The sequence below is a fragment of the Mustela nigripes genome, chromosome 7, assembly GCF_022355385.1.
Source record: "Mustela nigripes isolate SB6536 chromosome 7, MUSNIG.SB6536, whole genome shotgun sequence".
NCBI classification, from domain to species: Eukaryota; Metazoa; Chordata; class Mammalia; order Carnivora; family Mustelidae; genus Mustela; species Mustela nigripes.
Genome location: NC_081563.1, coordinates 80,966,012 through 80,982,674, shown reverse-complemented (window position 1 = coordinate 80,982,674; position 16,663 = coordinate 80,966,012).

Sequence of the window (16,663 nt, the reverse complement as noted above, 5' to 3'; positions counted from 1 at the left end):
GGGTTCCCTCATGTTAGTGAAATTAGTGAAATTCATTCGTATTATTGCATGTGGTAGTAAACACTTGTTGGTCTAGAGCGGGGGACTGGTAGACTAAAACCCACTTTAGCTCTTCTCGTACAGCCCACAAGCTAAAGACTGCCTTCTACATTTCTCAAGAGTTGTGAACAAATGACACAAATACGTAACAAAGGCAATTATACAACTTGTAAAACCTAAAATAGTTATTCTCCAACCCTTGACAGAAAAGTTTGCCGACCCCTGCTATAGAGTGTTGTGTTATGGGAATATACTACAACTTACTATTGCTTAATTCCACTACCAAGAGATATTTGCCTTGTTTTCAGTTTTAGCTATCACAAAGAGTGCTGCCATGAACATTCATACACGTGCCTTTTGATGTACATGTAGACACCTGTCTCTTGGGGATAAACCCACAAGTGGAATTACTGGAGCATAAGGTATGAGGATACTCAGTGTTAGTAAATATTGCCAAGGAGTTGTACAAATCAACACATTCAGTAGCCATGATTGAGAATTCCAGTTGCCCCACCTCCTTGCCAACACTTGGTATTGTTTGTCTTTTTAATTTTGATCATTTCGGTCTATGTATAGTATTATCCTCTTGTGGTTTGGGTTTGTACTCACCTTACACCTCATGATGTAAGCACTTTTTCATGTGTTTCCTGAACATTTGCATATTCTTTTCGTGACATAGCTGCTCACATGTTTTGTCCACTGTGGGTCTGTATTTTCCTTATTGACTGGTTGGAGTATCAAAGTCTTTGTGAACAATGAGTTACAGATACCTTACTGTATTCAGTGATCTGCATTTCCACTTCATAGAGGTATCCCTTGACAAATAGAAAGTCTTACTTTTAATGTGGTCTAATTTATCAGTTTCCCATTGTGGTCAGTGCTTTTGTATCCTTCTTAAGAAATCTTTGCCTACTTTTTGTCACCAAAATATTCTCCATTGTTCTATTCTGTGTGTGCTATTGTTACCTGGTACATTTAGATCTAAAATTCACCTAAGTTTCTTGGTGTGAGGTAGTTGTCAAGATTAATTGTTGTCTCTTTATCCAGTTGGTCCGGCACTGCTTTTGGGAAAAATTATCATTTCTCCCTTCTACTATAGTGTCATCTTCATAATAAGTCAGGTACAGAGAATGTGCAAGTCTGGCTCTGGGCTCATTAATGTGTTCCATATGAATTCATCTATGGATTGGCAAGAATGTAAGCTTTCTTCTTCAAGATTGTCTTGACCCTTCTTGGCCCTTTCCATTTCCATATAAATTCACTGAATTGAAGAGGAAGAATGAAATCTTATAGTAAAAAAATGAGGGATGCCTGGGTGACTTGGTCGTTAAGTGTCTGCCTTAGACTCAAATCATGATCCCAGGGTCCTGGGATTGAGCCCCACATCAGGCTCCCTGCTCAGCAGGAGCCTGCTTCTCTCTCTGTCTGGTTTGCCTTCTGCTCCCCCTGCTTGTGCTTTCTATCTCTCTGTCTCTCTCTCTCTGACAAATAAATAAAAGTCTTTAAAATATAAAAAGTAAATAAATAAAATAAAAATGAAGATGATATATCCTTCCATTTATTTAGGTCTTCTTTAATTTCTCTACATGCTATTTTGTAATTTTTAATGCAGAGCAATTATATAACTTTCATTAACTTTATTTTTAGTTATATGAAATTTGTTGATGCTATTTTAAATGATATTGTCTTAAAGTTTTATTTTGTGATGTTTCCTGATGTACAGAAGTATAGTTGGTTGTTGTATGTCGATCCTGTATTCAGTGGTCTTGCTAAATTCATTATTAATCCTAAGAGTGTGTAGAATCTTTTGGCTTTTCTACAAACACAACCATATTGCTGTTAATAATATGTTTTATTACTTACTTTCCAATTCTTGAATTTTTTTCTTGCCTTCTACTGGTCGTATTATACTGTAAAATATTAAATAGAAATAGTGATGCTGAACAGCATCTTTGTTTTATTCCTGATCACAGAAGGAAAACTTTCCCTATTTCACCATTAAGTTGTCTACTACAAATTTTTTTGTAAATTCTCTATTGTATCAAGGAAGTTCCTTTTTATTTCTAGTTTGCTAAGTGTTTGGGTGTTCTCTTTTTTTTAATAAATACATAGATGTTGAATTAGGTCAAATACTTTTTATAGATCTGTTCAAATAATAATATGATTTTTCACATTTATTCTGATAATTGGTAATTTTTCAAAATGATTCCTGCAACCCGCCTAACTTCTTTGTGACATGCTACACTTTATATAAATTACACTTTGTGACATGTTACACTTATATATAAATATAAGTTTGCTAAAAATTTTTTTAGGGTTTTGCATTAAAAGAAGGATTTGGCTGGCAATTAATTTTTTCTGTATTACCTTATTTTGTCTGCTTTTGGCATTAAGGATATGCTGGCCTCACAGAACAAGTCGTGAAGTATTTCATTTTTTATCTCCTCTCTAAAGGAGTTTCCATAAGATGGGTGCTATTTCTTCCTTAGTGTTTAGAAGCATTCACTGGCAAATACATCTAGGCCTGAACGTTTCTTTGTAAGAAAACTTTTAAATTAATATTTGAAACAGGGTTGTTTTTTTTTTGTGTGTGTGTGTGGTATAATTGACAGAGAACAAACTGTATATACTTAAAGGGAATAATTGGATACCTTTGAGTATAGGTTCACATGCATGAAGCTGTCAACCAGTCACCACAATCAAGATAATAGAAATATCCATTATTTCCAAAAGGTTCCTCAAAGTCCTTTGTATTGCCTCCCCATCCCCGTCCTCCAGCAACTCCTGACCAACTTACATCACTCTGGATTATTTGCCTGATCTCAAATTTTATAGAAGTAAATTATATGATTTCTTCTTCTTCTTCTTCTTTTTCTTTTGGTCTGGCTTTTTATCCTCAGCATAATTATTTTGAGATTTATCCATGTTGGGCTGTGTTTTAACTCATTTCTTTTTAAGCTGAGCCGTATACTACTGTATGTACCTACCACAATTCAGTTAGCCAATCACCCATTGATGTATATTTAGGTGTTTCCAGCTTGGGGCTAGGATAAATAAAGCTGCTATAAATATTTACGTACAAGTCTTGGCATGGACATATGCTTTCTTTTCTATCTGGGAGCAGAATGGCTAGGTCATGGGGTGGGTAAAGCTTACCTTTTTAAGAGTCTGCCAAACTGTTTAGCAAAGTAGTTGTGCCATTTTACATTCTCATCAGCAGTGTACAAGAATTACAGTTGCTCCCCATCTTCTCCAATACTTGGTATGATCAGATATTTTAAATTAGAAATTCTAAATTCTGATTACCTTAGGTTTTATTAGCTTCTCTTATTTTGGTTTCTTAAGGTTTAGTCTTTGATTTGAAATATGTTTTCTTGTCTAATACAGGTGTTTAGTATTATAAAATTACTTTTAAATATAGCTTTAGCTGCATTCCACAAATTTTTATAGTTTGTGTTTATTTTCATTCAGGTAAAAATACATTGTAACCTCCCTTATATTTCTTTTGTCTAAGATTCACAGGTTATTTGGAAATTTCTTAGTTTCTAAATATTTGGGGATTTTCTAGGGTCTTTTGTTATTTATTTCTAATTTAATGCCATTGAATAGAACATACTTGGGATGACTTTGTTACCTTCAAAAATTATTAAGAATAGTTGTATGGCCTAGAACTTGATGTGTTTTGGTAAATGTACTTGAAAAAAATGTACTTTCTGCTATTATTGGTAGTGTCCTTTGATGTAATGAAGGTACATTGATAGGGTTGTTCAGATCTTCTGTAAACATCTGATGCTCTATATACTTTTTCTTTCAATTATGGACACATAGGTGGTGAAATCCTCTAGCACAAATGTGAATTTGTCTCTTTCTCCTTGAAGTTTTTTCAGTTTTTGCTTCTTATATCATGAAGGTCTGTTTTAGAAATAGAAATGTTAAAATTATATATCCTCCTGATGAATTGATCTTTTTATCATTATAAATGACCCTCTATGTCCTTGGTAATTTTTTTCTCTGAAATTGACTTCACTTGATATTAACATAACAATTCAAGCTTTCTTTCAACTATGGTTTAATGAGGTATATGTTTTTCCATTCTTTTATTTTTTACTTGTTGTCTTTACATTTTAGTTTTTTGTAGTCACATATACTTGGGTCTTGGTTTTTTTAAATCCCATTTGACCTGTGTCTTTAAATTAAAGTGTTTATGCCACTGAATATGATTTTTTAAAAATTATTTTTATTAACATATTATGTATTATTTGCCCCAGGGTTGCAGGTCTGTGAATCATCAGGCTTACACATTTCACAGCACTCACCATCGCATATACTGTCCCCAATGTCCATAACCCAACCTCCCTATCCCTATCCCCCGACCCCTGAGCAATCCTCAGTTTATCTTGTGAGATTGAGTCTCTTATGATTTGTCTTCCTCCTGATCCAATCTTGTTTCATTTTTCTTTTCCCTACCTCCCACAACCCCTCCACCTCTCAAAGTCCTCATATCAGAGAGATCATATGATCATTGTCTTTCTCTGATTGACTTCTTTTGCTCAGCATATATCCTCTAGTTTCATCCACATCATTGCAAATGGCAAGATGTCATTTCTTCTGATGGCTGCATAGTATTCCATTGTATATATATATACCACCTCTTCCTTATCCATTCATCTGTTGATGGACATCTAGGTTCTTTCCTAGTTTGGCTATTGTGGACATTGCTGCTATGAACATTCAGGTGCATGTGCCCCTTCAGATCACTACGTTTGTATCTTTAGGGTAAATACCCAGTAGTGCGATGCTGGCTCATAAGGTAGTTCTATTTTCAACTTTTTGAGGAACCTCCATGCTGTTTTCCAGAGTGGCTGCACCAGCTTGCATTCCCCCAACAGTGTAGGAGGGTTCCCCTTTCTCCACATCCTTGCCAACATCTGTCATTTCCTGACAACAATTGTTAATTTTAGCCATTCTGACTGGTGTGAGGTGGTATCTCACTGTGTTTTTTTTTTTTTTTTTAATTGTATTTCCCTGATGCTGAGTGATGTGGAGCACTTTTTCATTTGTCTGTCTGCCATCTGGATGTCGTCTTTGCAGAAATGTCTGTTCATGTCTTCTGCTCATTTCTTGATTGGATTATTTGTTCTTTGGATGTTGAGTCTGATAAATTCTTTATAGCTTTTTGATACTAGCCCTTTATCTGAGATGTCATTTGCGAATATCTTCTCCCATTCTGTCAGTTGTTTTTTGGTTTTGTTGACTGTTTCCTTTGCTGTGCAAAAGCTTTTGATCTTGATGAAGTCCCAGTAGTTCATTTTTGCCCTTACTTCCCTTGCCTTTGGCGATGTTTCTAGGAAGAAGTTGCTGTGGCTGAGGTCGAAGAGGTTGCTGCCTGTGTTCTCCTCAAGGATTTTGATGGATCCCTGTCTCTGAATGTGATTGATTATTGATATAATTGGATCTTACCCTGTCTTCTTATTATTGTTTTCTGTTTGTCCTCTAATATTTTGTTTCATTTCCCTCTTTTTCTGCTTTTTTGGGGTATTAAATGTGTGTATTTTACGTTTTATCTTTTTCATTGGTTATTAGCTAGAACACTTAGTTATGTTATTTTAATGGTTGCTTTTGGGTTTATAGTACACAGATTTTATTATCATAATCTGCCATCAAAAGGTATAGCATTTTACATTACTGTTTGAGAGTCTTTCAAGAGATTATTTTAATTCCTCCCCTTCTGGCCTTTGAGCTGTTGCTGTCATATATATATTTTTCTACATGTGTTATAAAACTCACAATACATCGTTACTGCTATTTTTTTCACAGATATTCCAATAATAAGAAAATGTCTTTATATTTACCCTTATACTTACGTTTTACTGGTGCTCTTCTTTCCTTTGCTTAGATCTAGATTTCCAACTCCTATAATTTTCCTTCTCCTTGAATAATTTCCTCTATCATTTATTATAGTACAGATCTGATTGTGATGAATTCTTTCAGCTTTTGTATGTCTGACATATCCTCATTTTTGCTGAGTAAAGAATTCTACATTGACAGATTTTTTTTTCAATTTCAGCACTTCAAAGTTTTTGCTCTACTGTCTTCCAATTTGCATTGTTTCTACCAAGAAATCTGCAATCAGCTTTATCTCATTTCCTCTGTACATAATTTGTCTTTAGCTGGAAGCTTTTAGGATTTTTTTTCTTTTTCATTGGTTTTAAACAATTTGATTGTGATATGACTAATTAACAAATAGTCATTTGTTTTTGTTACTATTATTGTCCAGGTCTTTCTAGTATTTTGCCCAGAGTTTGTAATTTTTATCTGTGGGAGGGTTAATGCAAGTTTCTCCACCATTACTTGAAATAGAAGCTCTTCTTAATCGCTTTATAGTATTTATTGATTTCTATTACAATTCTTAGACCCATAAATTATTTAGAAATTTTAAAAATTTCCAAACATTTGAGAATTTTCAAGTTATCTTTTGTTACTAACATATGGCTTACTTTCACTGACAAATATTATACTTTGAGTGATTTCACCCCTTGTTTTATGGACCAGAATATGTTAAATTTTAGTAAATATTCAATATGCATTTGAAAAGGTTAGCTATCCTGTCATTTTTGGATGCAGTGTCCTATATAGAACAATCAGGTCAAACTTATTAATCATGTCGTTCAAGTCTTTTATGCCCTTACTGAATTTCTGGTTGACCTGTTCTGTCAGTTAATGACAAATGCATGTTTAAATGTCCCAGTAGAATTGTGGATCTGGTTATTTCCACTTTTAGTTCTGTCAAGTTTTGTTTTATGTATTTTGTAACTATGTCATTAAGGGCATACAAATTTATAATTTTTGTGTATTTCTTGATGCTTCATCCTTTTGTTATTATGAAAGTCTCTCCACACTTCTGTTGTTGTTTCTTACCATAAAGTCCTCCTTGTTCCTTGATTAGTACTTGGTAGATTAGACAGCTATATCAGCTTTCTTCTGCTTTGTGTTTGCATGGTACAGTTTTCTTTATCTTCTAATTGTCACCCCTTTTGCTTTGTCCTTATACTAAAATGTGTGTCTGGTTGGCCACATATAGTTGGTGCTTGTTTTTCTGAAATCCAGTTCTCTACTAATTTGCTTGGGTAGTTGCCATCCTGCCTGTTTTGTAGACCTTTCATTATCTTTTTTTTTTTAACCTCCTTTAGACAATCAAAAATATTTTATTATTTTATAATTTTCATCTTGCTTTTAGTTATGTATTCCTGTACTATTCGTTAAATGACTACCTTAGAGAATACTCTCTATGCTTTTTACTTCTTAAAGTTCAATATAAATTAGTTTGTTTACCATTTCTCATGCTAGAATTTTCAATTCCATTTATTCATTCTCTGCTTCTTTTGGTATGATTGTCATGAATTTAATTGTACAAACGTTTCAAATCACATGAATTGTTGTTGTTGTTGTTGTTGTTAACATTCATTTGTGTGTATCTCCTTTATTTATTCCTTTCTATATTTCAATCTGGATTTATTTTCTTTCTGCCTGAAAAGCCCAGTTTAGTGTTTCTTGTGTGGTACTCTCTGGCAAAAAATATTCTGTGTTTATCTAAAAAAATCTTTATTTTTCCTTAATTTTAAAGAATATATATATATTTTAAAGATTTTATTTATTCATTTGACAGAGAGAGACACAGCGAGAGAGAGGGAACACAAGCAGGAAGAGTGGGAGAGGGAAAAGCAGGCCTCCCGCTGAGCAGGGAGCCTGATGTGGGATTGATCCCAGGAGCCTAGGATCATGACCTGAGCCAAAGGCAGATGTTTAACAACTGAGCCACCCAGGTGCCCCAATAATGTATTTTTTTATTATAAAATTCTAGTTTGGAAATTACTTCCTTTCAATAACTAAAGCTATCTTTCCGTTGTTTTCTGGCTTCTGAAGTTTCTACTGAGAAGTCAGATATTAGCCTTATTGTTCACTATTTGAAAGTGTTCTTTTTTCCTTTGGCTGCTTTTAATAATTTTCCTTTGTCTTTAGATTTCTTCATTTTTACTATGATGTAGTGAGTATATAGGTTTTTTAAAAAAAAATTTATTTTTTATAAACATATAATATATTAAGTATATAGGTTTTATTCATTTTAGTTTCTTTATACTGCTTGAGGGTTAGAGTGATCCCTGTACCTGTAACATAATGTATTTTGTAAGTCCTGGAATGCTGTTAGACATTATCTCTTTTAAATATTACTTTTTGGGCACCTGGGTGGCTCAGTGGGTTAAGCCGCTGCCTTCGGCTCAGGTCATGATCTCAGGGTCCTGGGATCGAGTCCTACATCGGGCTTTCTGCTTGGCGGGGAGCCTACTTCCTTCTCTCTCTCTCTGCCTGCCTCTTTGTCTACTGTGATCTCTCTCTCTGTCAAATAAATAAATAAAATCTGTAAAAATAAATAAATAAATAAATAAATATTACTTTTTCCCTAATGTCTCTATCTTCCTCTGAAGTCCCAGGTACACATATTTTGGGCCTTTTGGTTATAATTCTTATGTTTTTAACATTTTTTCCTCTCCATTTCTTCTCATTGTGTCAATGTGTGTATTTTTCAACAGATCAATCTTTAAATACACTAATTCTCTCCTCAGTTGTTTTCAGTCTGCTGGTATACCTATTTATTGAGCCCTTTCTTAATTTCAGTTATATTTTCAATTTTAGGAGTTTCCCTTTAGTATATTACAATTCTCTGTCGAAATTTATTCCTCTTAGAGTCTAGTTTCATAAACATATTAATCAGATGTGTGAATGCATATAACTGAAATATCTCGATCACCTCTATTTCTATTGCCTATTTTATATTGCCTATTTCTCTCTTGACCTTGTTTCCTATATACTTGATATGTTTAATTGAATGTCAAATGTGTGAAAAATTGAAGAGGGTGAAGGTAATTTTTTCTGCTTCAGAGAGGATTAGTGCTACACTCTGCCAGACAGCTCAAATATGGGCAGTTTACCTTAATCCTTGGTTCAAAGCCATGTTGTAGTCTTTGTAAGATTGAGTTTATTTCTGATTCAAACCTACCTTTAATACATACTCCATACTCTCATTGAGACTTTGGGTGTTTTGCTAGAGCTTAGAGGGTATTGGGCTCTAATTTTCATTTCTCCATATATACATGACCAGTAAGAACTTTTGCTATGTTTTCCTGCTGTTTTTTTTCAGGGATTTCTGAGCCTTTTATTTTATTGCAAAAATTCTATCAATCAATCAATCAATTAATTAATTTTATTGCACAAATTAAGAGTCAACAAATGCCTCGAGGGAGAAACTACTGTGGAATATCAGGCTTACTTTTCTGAGCTTCTCTTCTCTTTGAGTGATTGGTCTTCATGTCTTGGCTATCTTGGCAACCCCAAACTCTTGTTTTCCATCTCCATTCCTGTGAGATTATCAGACGTTCTTCTGGTTTATGTGATTCTTGGTAGTTTTCTTTTGCCTAATTCAACTTTACTTTCTCCATGTCAGGAATCAGCAAGTGTCCTAAGAAGAATGGAATGAAAATGGTTAAGTTCTCCTCAGTGAGCTTCCCTTTTCTCTAGGACCTTGGCCCCTTCAAGAACTGGCACCTTTCCCAGCATTTCTCCAATGCTATCAAACAAATTTACTTTGTATTTGCTTTTCCACTTGTTTTCAGCTGAATCATTAGTCCACTCTAACTCATTCTATCGTAGCCTGTAGAGCTATTTTATAGGATTTAATAAAAGTTTAATAAAAATATTTAATAAAAATAAGTTTGAATGGTAAGCACACAGATGTCAAAAATTATATTACTTTTAATTTGATTATTGTTTTTCACATTTATTAGTACTAATGTTCATGAGTGTTGTCACAATAATGTTTTCTGTTGCACCCACGGTAATAAAATAACTAATGGTAGTATAGATAACAACAGTGGTGGATTCTATAGAAGGATAAAATTTTGAGATAATAACTGCCTCTCCAATATTTCCATCTTTTGCTTTTATCCATTCATATAGATGGTTTGTTCTGTGTTCATTGTCCTGTGTGAAAATATGATAGAATAGAGAGCTAGGGAGGTATGTAACTCTCTGACTTTGGTGGTCCCAAAGCCTAGGCCTTTAGGACAACTTAGAGAATGTGAGGTCTCAGCAAACTTTTTGAGAGAAACGGGTAGAGAGTAGAGGCCTCTCCAATCCAAGACAAGAAAATAAATCCTCTGAGTTGATGACAATAGGGAGAGAGAGAGAATGATGGGAGAAAGAGTCTTGGTGTAGCAGATATTGGTGCCTTGCCCCTGTACCCTGGCACTAACTTACTACCTTTGAATATGCCAGTCTGATTTCCAACTGCCAATACTTTTCTTTTTCTTTGCTTTTGTGCTTCTTTGCTTGAAGGTCTTCTCTGGCCTCCAAATCCCACTTTGCCTTCATCTTTGGCCAACTTGAAATGCCGGCAAACTAGTGCCTTCAAGTAGGTTTCAACCAATGACAGAAATTGGCATAAAAATACTCCAGCTTTCTTGATGAAATCCCAGTAGTTCATTTTTTTTCCCTTGCTTCCCTTGCCTTTTGCGTTGTTCCTAGGAAGATGTTGCTGCGGCAGAGGTCGAAGAGGTTGCTGCCCGTGTTCTCCTCAAGGATTTTGATGGATTCCTTTCGCACATTGAGGTCCTTCATCCATTTTGAGTCTATTTTTGTGTGTGGTGTAAGGAAATGGTCCAATTTCATTTTTCTGCATGTGGCTGTCCAATTTTCCCAGCACCATTTATTGAAAAGGCTGTCTTTTTTCCATTGGACATTCTTTCCTGCTTTGTCGAAGATTAGTTGACCATAGATTTGAGGGTCTATTTCTGGGCTCTCTATTCTGTTCCATTGATCTATGTGTCTGTTTTTGTGCCAGTACCATGCTGTCTTGATGATGACAGCTTTGTAATAGAGCTTGAAGTCCGGAATTGTGATGCCACCAACGTTGGCTTTCTTTTTCAATATCCCTTTGGCTATTCGAGGTCTTTTCTGGTTCCATATAAATTTTAGAATTATTTGTTCCATTTCTTTCATCAAGATCAAAAGCTTTTGCACAGCAAAGGAAACAGTTAACAAAATCAAAAGACAACTGACAGAATGGGAGAAGATATTTGCAAACGACATATCAGATAAAGGACTAGTGTCCAGAATCTATAAAGAACTTAGCAAACTCAACACCCAAAGAACAAATAATCCAATCAAGAAATGGGCAGAAGACATGAACAGACATTTCTGCAAAGAAGACATCCAGATGGCCAACAGACACATGAAAAAGTGCTCCATATCACTCGGCATCAGGGAAATACAAATCAAAACCACAATGAGATATCACCTCACACCAGTCAGAATGGCTAAAATCAACAAGTCAGGAAATGACAGATGCTGGCGAGGATGCGGAGAAAGGGGAACCCTCCTACACTGTTGGTGGGAATGCAAGCTGGTGCAGCCACTCTGGAAAACAGCATGGAGGTTCCTCAAAATGTTGAAAATAGAACTGCCCCATGACCCAGCAATTGCACTATTGGGTATTTACCCTAAAGATACAAATGTAGTGATCCAAAGGGACACATGCACCCGAATGTTTATAGCAGCAATGTCCACAATAGCCAAACTATGGAAAGAACCTAGATGTCCATCAACAGATGAATGGATCAAGAAGATGTGGTATATATACACAATGGAATACTATGCAGCCATCAAAAGAAATGAAATCTTGCCATTTGCAACAACATGGATGGAACTAGAGCATATCATGCTTAGCGAAATAAGTCAAGCAGAGAAAGACAACTATCATATGATCTCCCTGATATGAGGAAGTGGTGATGCAACATGGAGGCTTAAGTGGGTAGAAGAATAAATGAAACAAGATGGGATTGGGAGGGAGACAAACCATAAGTGACTCTTAATCTCACAAAACAAACTGAGGGTTGCCGGGGGGAGGGGGTTTGGGAGAAGGGGGTGGGATTATGGACATTGGGGAGGGTATGTGATTTGGTGAGTGCTGTGAAGTGTGTAAACCTGGTGATTCACAGACCTGTACCCCTGGGGATAAAAATATATGTTTATAAAAATAAAAAATTAAAAAAAAAAAAATATAAAAAAAAAAAAAAAAAAAATACTCCAGCTTTCAACTCTTGAGTTGTGTGTTCTACACTGGCTCCCAGGTCATTTTTTCAAAAATTGGGTTCTCCTTGGCTACAGTGTTTTGATAATATCTCCTTTTGGCTGTTTTCTCTTCCCTGTCTCTCTTCCAGCTCCCTCCTGGTGACTTCTTAGCCTCCCTAAAAAATAATTTACACTAGAATCCATGTCTCAACATCTGCCTGTGGGGGAACAAACTATGACTTGGCTTAGACTAGTGAAGATGCAGACCTGGCTCCCAGAGGAGATAACAGGACTTCAGAGATGAAAGGGTAGAGATGCATGAGGTTTGGGGGCCATGGGCCATTTCCTAGTTTTCTGATTGAGTGGGTAGTGATAAGTTACGTCTTGAAAACAGGTGAATGACTCGCCAGTCAAAAACAAGTGTTTTTCTCTACAACTGTAGCCTAGACTAAGCTTTTTGTCAGAATGATGTGTTCTATTCCTTTTGCCCTTATTGGTCCTGTTTTAACCATTAGAATATTTAAAAACAGGCAAATTGTCCTGAATGTATGGAAGCAAATAGGGATTAGTGATTATTCTAGATAGCATTCATTTCAGATCTCCTGAAAGACTTCAGAAAGGAGCCAGAAGTAACTTTTTTGTCTTTAAGATTTATTTATTTGAGAGAGCAAAAGAAAGAGAAAGCACTCATGTGCATGAGAGAAGAAAGGGATGGTCAGGGGGTGTGAGAGGGACAAGCAGACTCCACTCTAAGTATGGGTCCAGAAGCGGGACTCAATCTCATGACCCTGGGATCATGACCTGAGCTGAAATCAAGAATTGGACACTTACTGACGGAGCCACCCAGGAGCCCCTGTTTTTAAAAAAATTTTTCTTAAGTCATTGCAAATGATAGAAAATGGAATGATTTCCAACTTAATTTCTTTCTGAAACTTTCATTTTGCTCCTTAAACCTGGTAGGTCAAGTGAGATCATGAAATTGGTAGTTAAGTGAAGGCTTGAAAGTTTAAATATGGTCTCTTGGATTCAAAATGTCAGAAAGCATTTTCTAGCTATTAAAATGTCCTTTATTTCTAGCTGACTCAATAAATTCACCCATGCTGTATAGAGATATTTTTCTGTTATGTGTGTGTATATATGTGTGTGTGTGTATGTATGTATATATACGTGTATATATGTATATATAGAGAAACACACAAATATTGAACACAAAGCACATGTGTTCAATCTACCCCTTGTTCAATTTCTTCTCTTCAAAGTAGAAAGGAAACTTCAGGAGATCAAATTAATCCAATATTTATCATGCAGATTGCTCTGGTTATGATGTAATATAGGAAGGACAAATTAGAAAACTAGAAGATCCATAATGAATTGAGCACCTGTGGGGCTTGTTCTCATTCAAATATCACTCTCCACTTAATATCAGAATCTACTGAGTCAACAAATCAACATGTCTCTGGTCAATATGATAGATACTTTTATTTGTCCCCCTAGATCCAATCTCTCCTTTTCTACCTCTCTTTCTCCTGAGAGGCTAAACTCTAGAAATGTATTCAGTGGGCTCCCTTCCTCTCTGGATTCCATCTGGGTTTAGCCAATGGATGTCCCTGGCAGGTGACCAGAAGACAATAGAAGAGAGATAATAAGATAATTACTGATAATTACTCTCCCAGCTCCTTCTCAACTGGATTATTGTGAATGGCCTGTGTCTCTCTACCTAAATCACAACTTCTTTTTTTTTTTAAAGATTTTATTTATTTATTTGATAGAGAGATAGCATAAGAGGGAACACAAGCAGGGGAAGTGGGAGAGAGAGAAACAAGCTTCCAGCAGAGCGGGAGCCTGATTTGGGGCTTGATCCCAGGACTCTGGAATCGTGACCTGAGCTGAAGGCAGAAGCTTAATGACTGAGCCACCCAGGTGCCCATAAATCATAGCTTCTTTGTCACAGCCCTCTCCTCAGGCTATAGCTATGTGTTTTGGGTCACAGGTAGGGGTGTGGGGTTTATCTGTGGCTAGCAATGGCTTCCTGCTATTGTTAATCCTCATATCCTTCAGTATCCTTTACTGGTTTCTCCAGCCCTGACCAACAACATTTTTAAAGGTTTCTTTATTAAACTCTCCTCAATTACACAGTCTGAGTGAGTATGCCATCTGCTTTCTATAGGACCAAGTCTGGTACAGTGTGCCCCTCCCCATTTGTCATATATAAGCAGAACAACACAATGTAATACAATGGATATAAGATGTAAGTCCATTGCAGAGTGAAATTATACATTTTGCAAAAGATGGTAAAATTTCATGGAGCAGATGGAAGTGGTGTTGTGGAACTGCTCAAGTCACATGTAAAACAATTATCTAATGCAGGTTAACAAAGTTTCTCCAGTGAAAAATTGAAGAGAAAATTAACACTTAGACATTTCAAAAGGGAGTGATTTTAATGTCAAAGGATTAAAAGAGACATTAGGCAAATACATGAATTCTTTGCTGCTGCTCCTTCTCTCTCTCTCCCTCTTCCTCCTCTCATTCTTCTTCTTTTCCTTCTTCTTCTCCTTCTCCTCCTCTTTCCTCTTCTTCCTTTACTCCTCCTCCTTCTTCTCCTTCTTCAATAAAAGAGATTATTTCTTTATGTTTATACCATAAAAGTACGTGAAGTGAAGGATGTCCTTAGGTAGTACCCTACTCTTTTATCAAGAATGTTGCACCAAAATAGAAAAAGCCACCCAAATAGTACTCAGTTTCTGTCTTCTTTGTCTTAAGAATTAGCATATAATTACAATTACAACCTACATTTTAATAAATGTAGAATAAACTTACTTTCACAGTTTTTCTTTTTTTAAAATAAAATCACAATGAAACTTCTTCTCTACTGAGTATCAAATTTGGACCCCTACTTTATTTTTTTTTATATTTTTAAAAATTTATTTGACAGAGAGAGATCACAAGTAGGCAGAGAGAGAAGGGGAAGCAGGCTCCCTGCTGAGAGAGCCTGATGCAGGGCTCGATCCCAGGACCCTGAGATTATGACCTGAGCTGAGGGCAGAGGTTTAACCCACTGAGCCATCCAGGATCCCTGCCCCACCCCCCCCTTAAATGGATTCACTGTAAGTGGCTTTTTTCCAGGATCAATTATCTTTGGCTATGAGACCCTCTGAACATCCTTGATTGAGTTCTATAGCGGGTCACTGGGGCAAGAGAGGACATCGCTTCCTTAAAATATTTTGAGGCATCCCTTTGGATTTGGTGTTGGCCTCTGTAGTCACACAGCCCAGGGTTTAGATCCCTGCTTCATCTACTGATAACCCCTTGGACTTGGCTAGGCTTCAGCCTTGGGAACCCCACCCCTGAGTTCCATCTTTGAAAGACTTGACATAGGTTTCTGATATGTGTAAGCCCTCAGTTAACATCAGTTCCTACCAGAATTATTGAAATTATCATGTCATTAGTAGTTCTATTTAATATGTTGCTCTATTAAGCATTTTATCCATCTTACTAAAACTAAAATAGTAAATAATGCTTAATGTTTTTGTCAGTTTCAAAATGACTAGACTTAAAGTACAAAAGACCAGTGAAGTTAAAACTGAATTTCCACCTTTCAAAGAGAGTAATGCCTAATTTATATAGAAAAATCAAAACAAGAAATATAAAGAAGGAGAAGCCTGAAAAATAATGGAAGAAACAATAAGTAAATTAATTTAGACAGTAAAAGTAAATAAGGGAAGCCAGTAAACAAATACCAGGTGAAACATAAACTCTTGGGTGCCTAAGTGGTTCAGTTGGTTAAGTGTCCTATTCTTGGTTTCAGCTCAGGTCATGATCTCAGGGTCATGAGAAAAAGCCCTAAGTCGGGCTCCACACTGAGTATAGAACCTACTTGGGTTTCTCAGCCTGCCTCTCCTTCTGCCCCTCCCCCAACTCATGTGCTTGTTTTCTTGCTCGCTCTCTCTCTCTCTCAAAAAACCCCCAACAACATAAAGTCTAACAAACTACTAGGCTCCTAATATGTAAACCAAAATGACAAAGAAATGTTAAAATTAAACAAGTAAAGACAAGGAAAATGCTAAATATAAGGAATGTGATATTTCTATTCATACAAAGTCAAATTTGATGTCATGTGCACTACAATTATAATGAAAATTGAATCATCTTATAAATTAGTATAAGGTATAATCAATAACAAAATTAAATATTTTACAGGAATATCTATGTGTCCAAAAAATAGCATAAAATATACAAGCACCTAAATGTCTATCAATAGATGAGTGGATAAAAAAGATGTGGTACGTGTGAATACACACACACTGAATATTATGCAGCAATATAAAAGAATGAGATCTTGCCATTTGCAAAACATGGATGGACCTAGAGAATCTTATGCTAAGTGAAACAAGTCAGATGGAGAAAGACAAATACCATATGATCTCACTCATATATGGAATTTAAGGAGCAAAACACATTAACAAACAAAGGAAAAGAGAAAAACAGACTCTTAAATACAGAT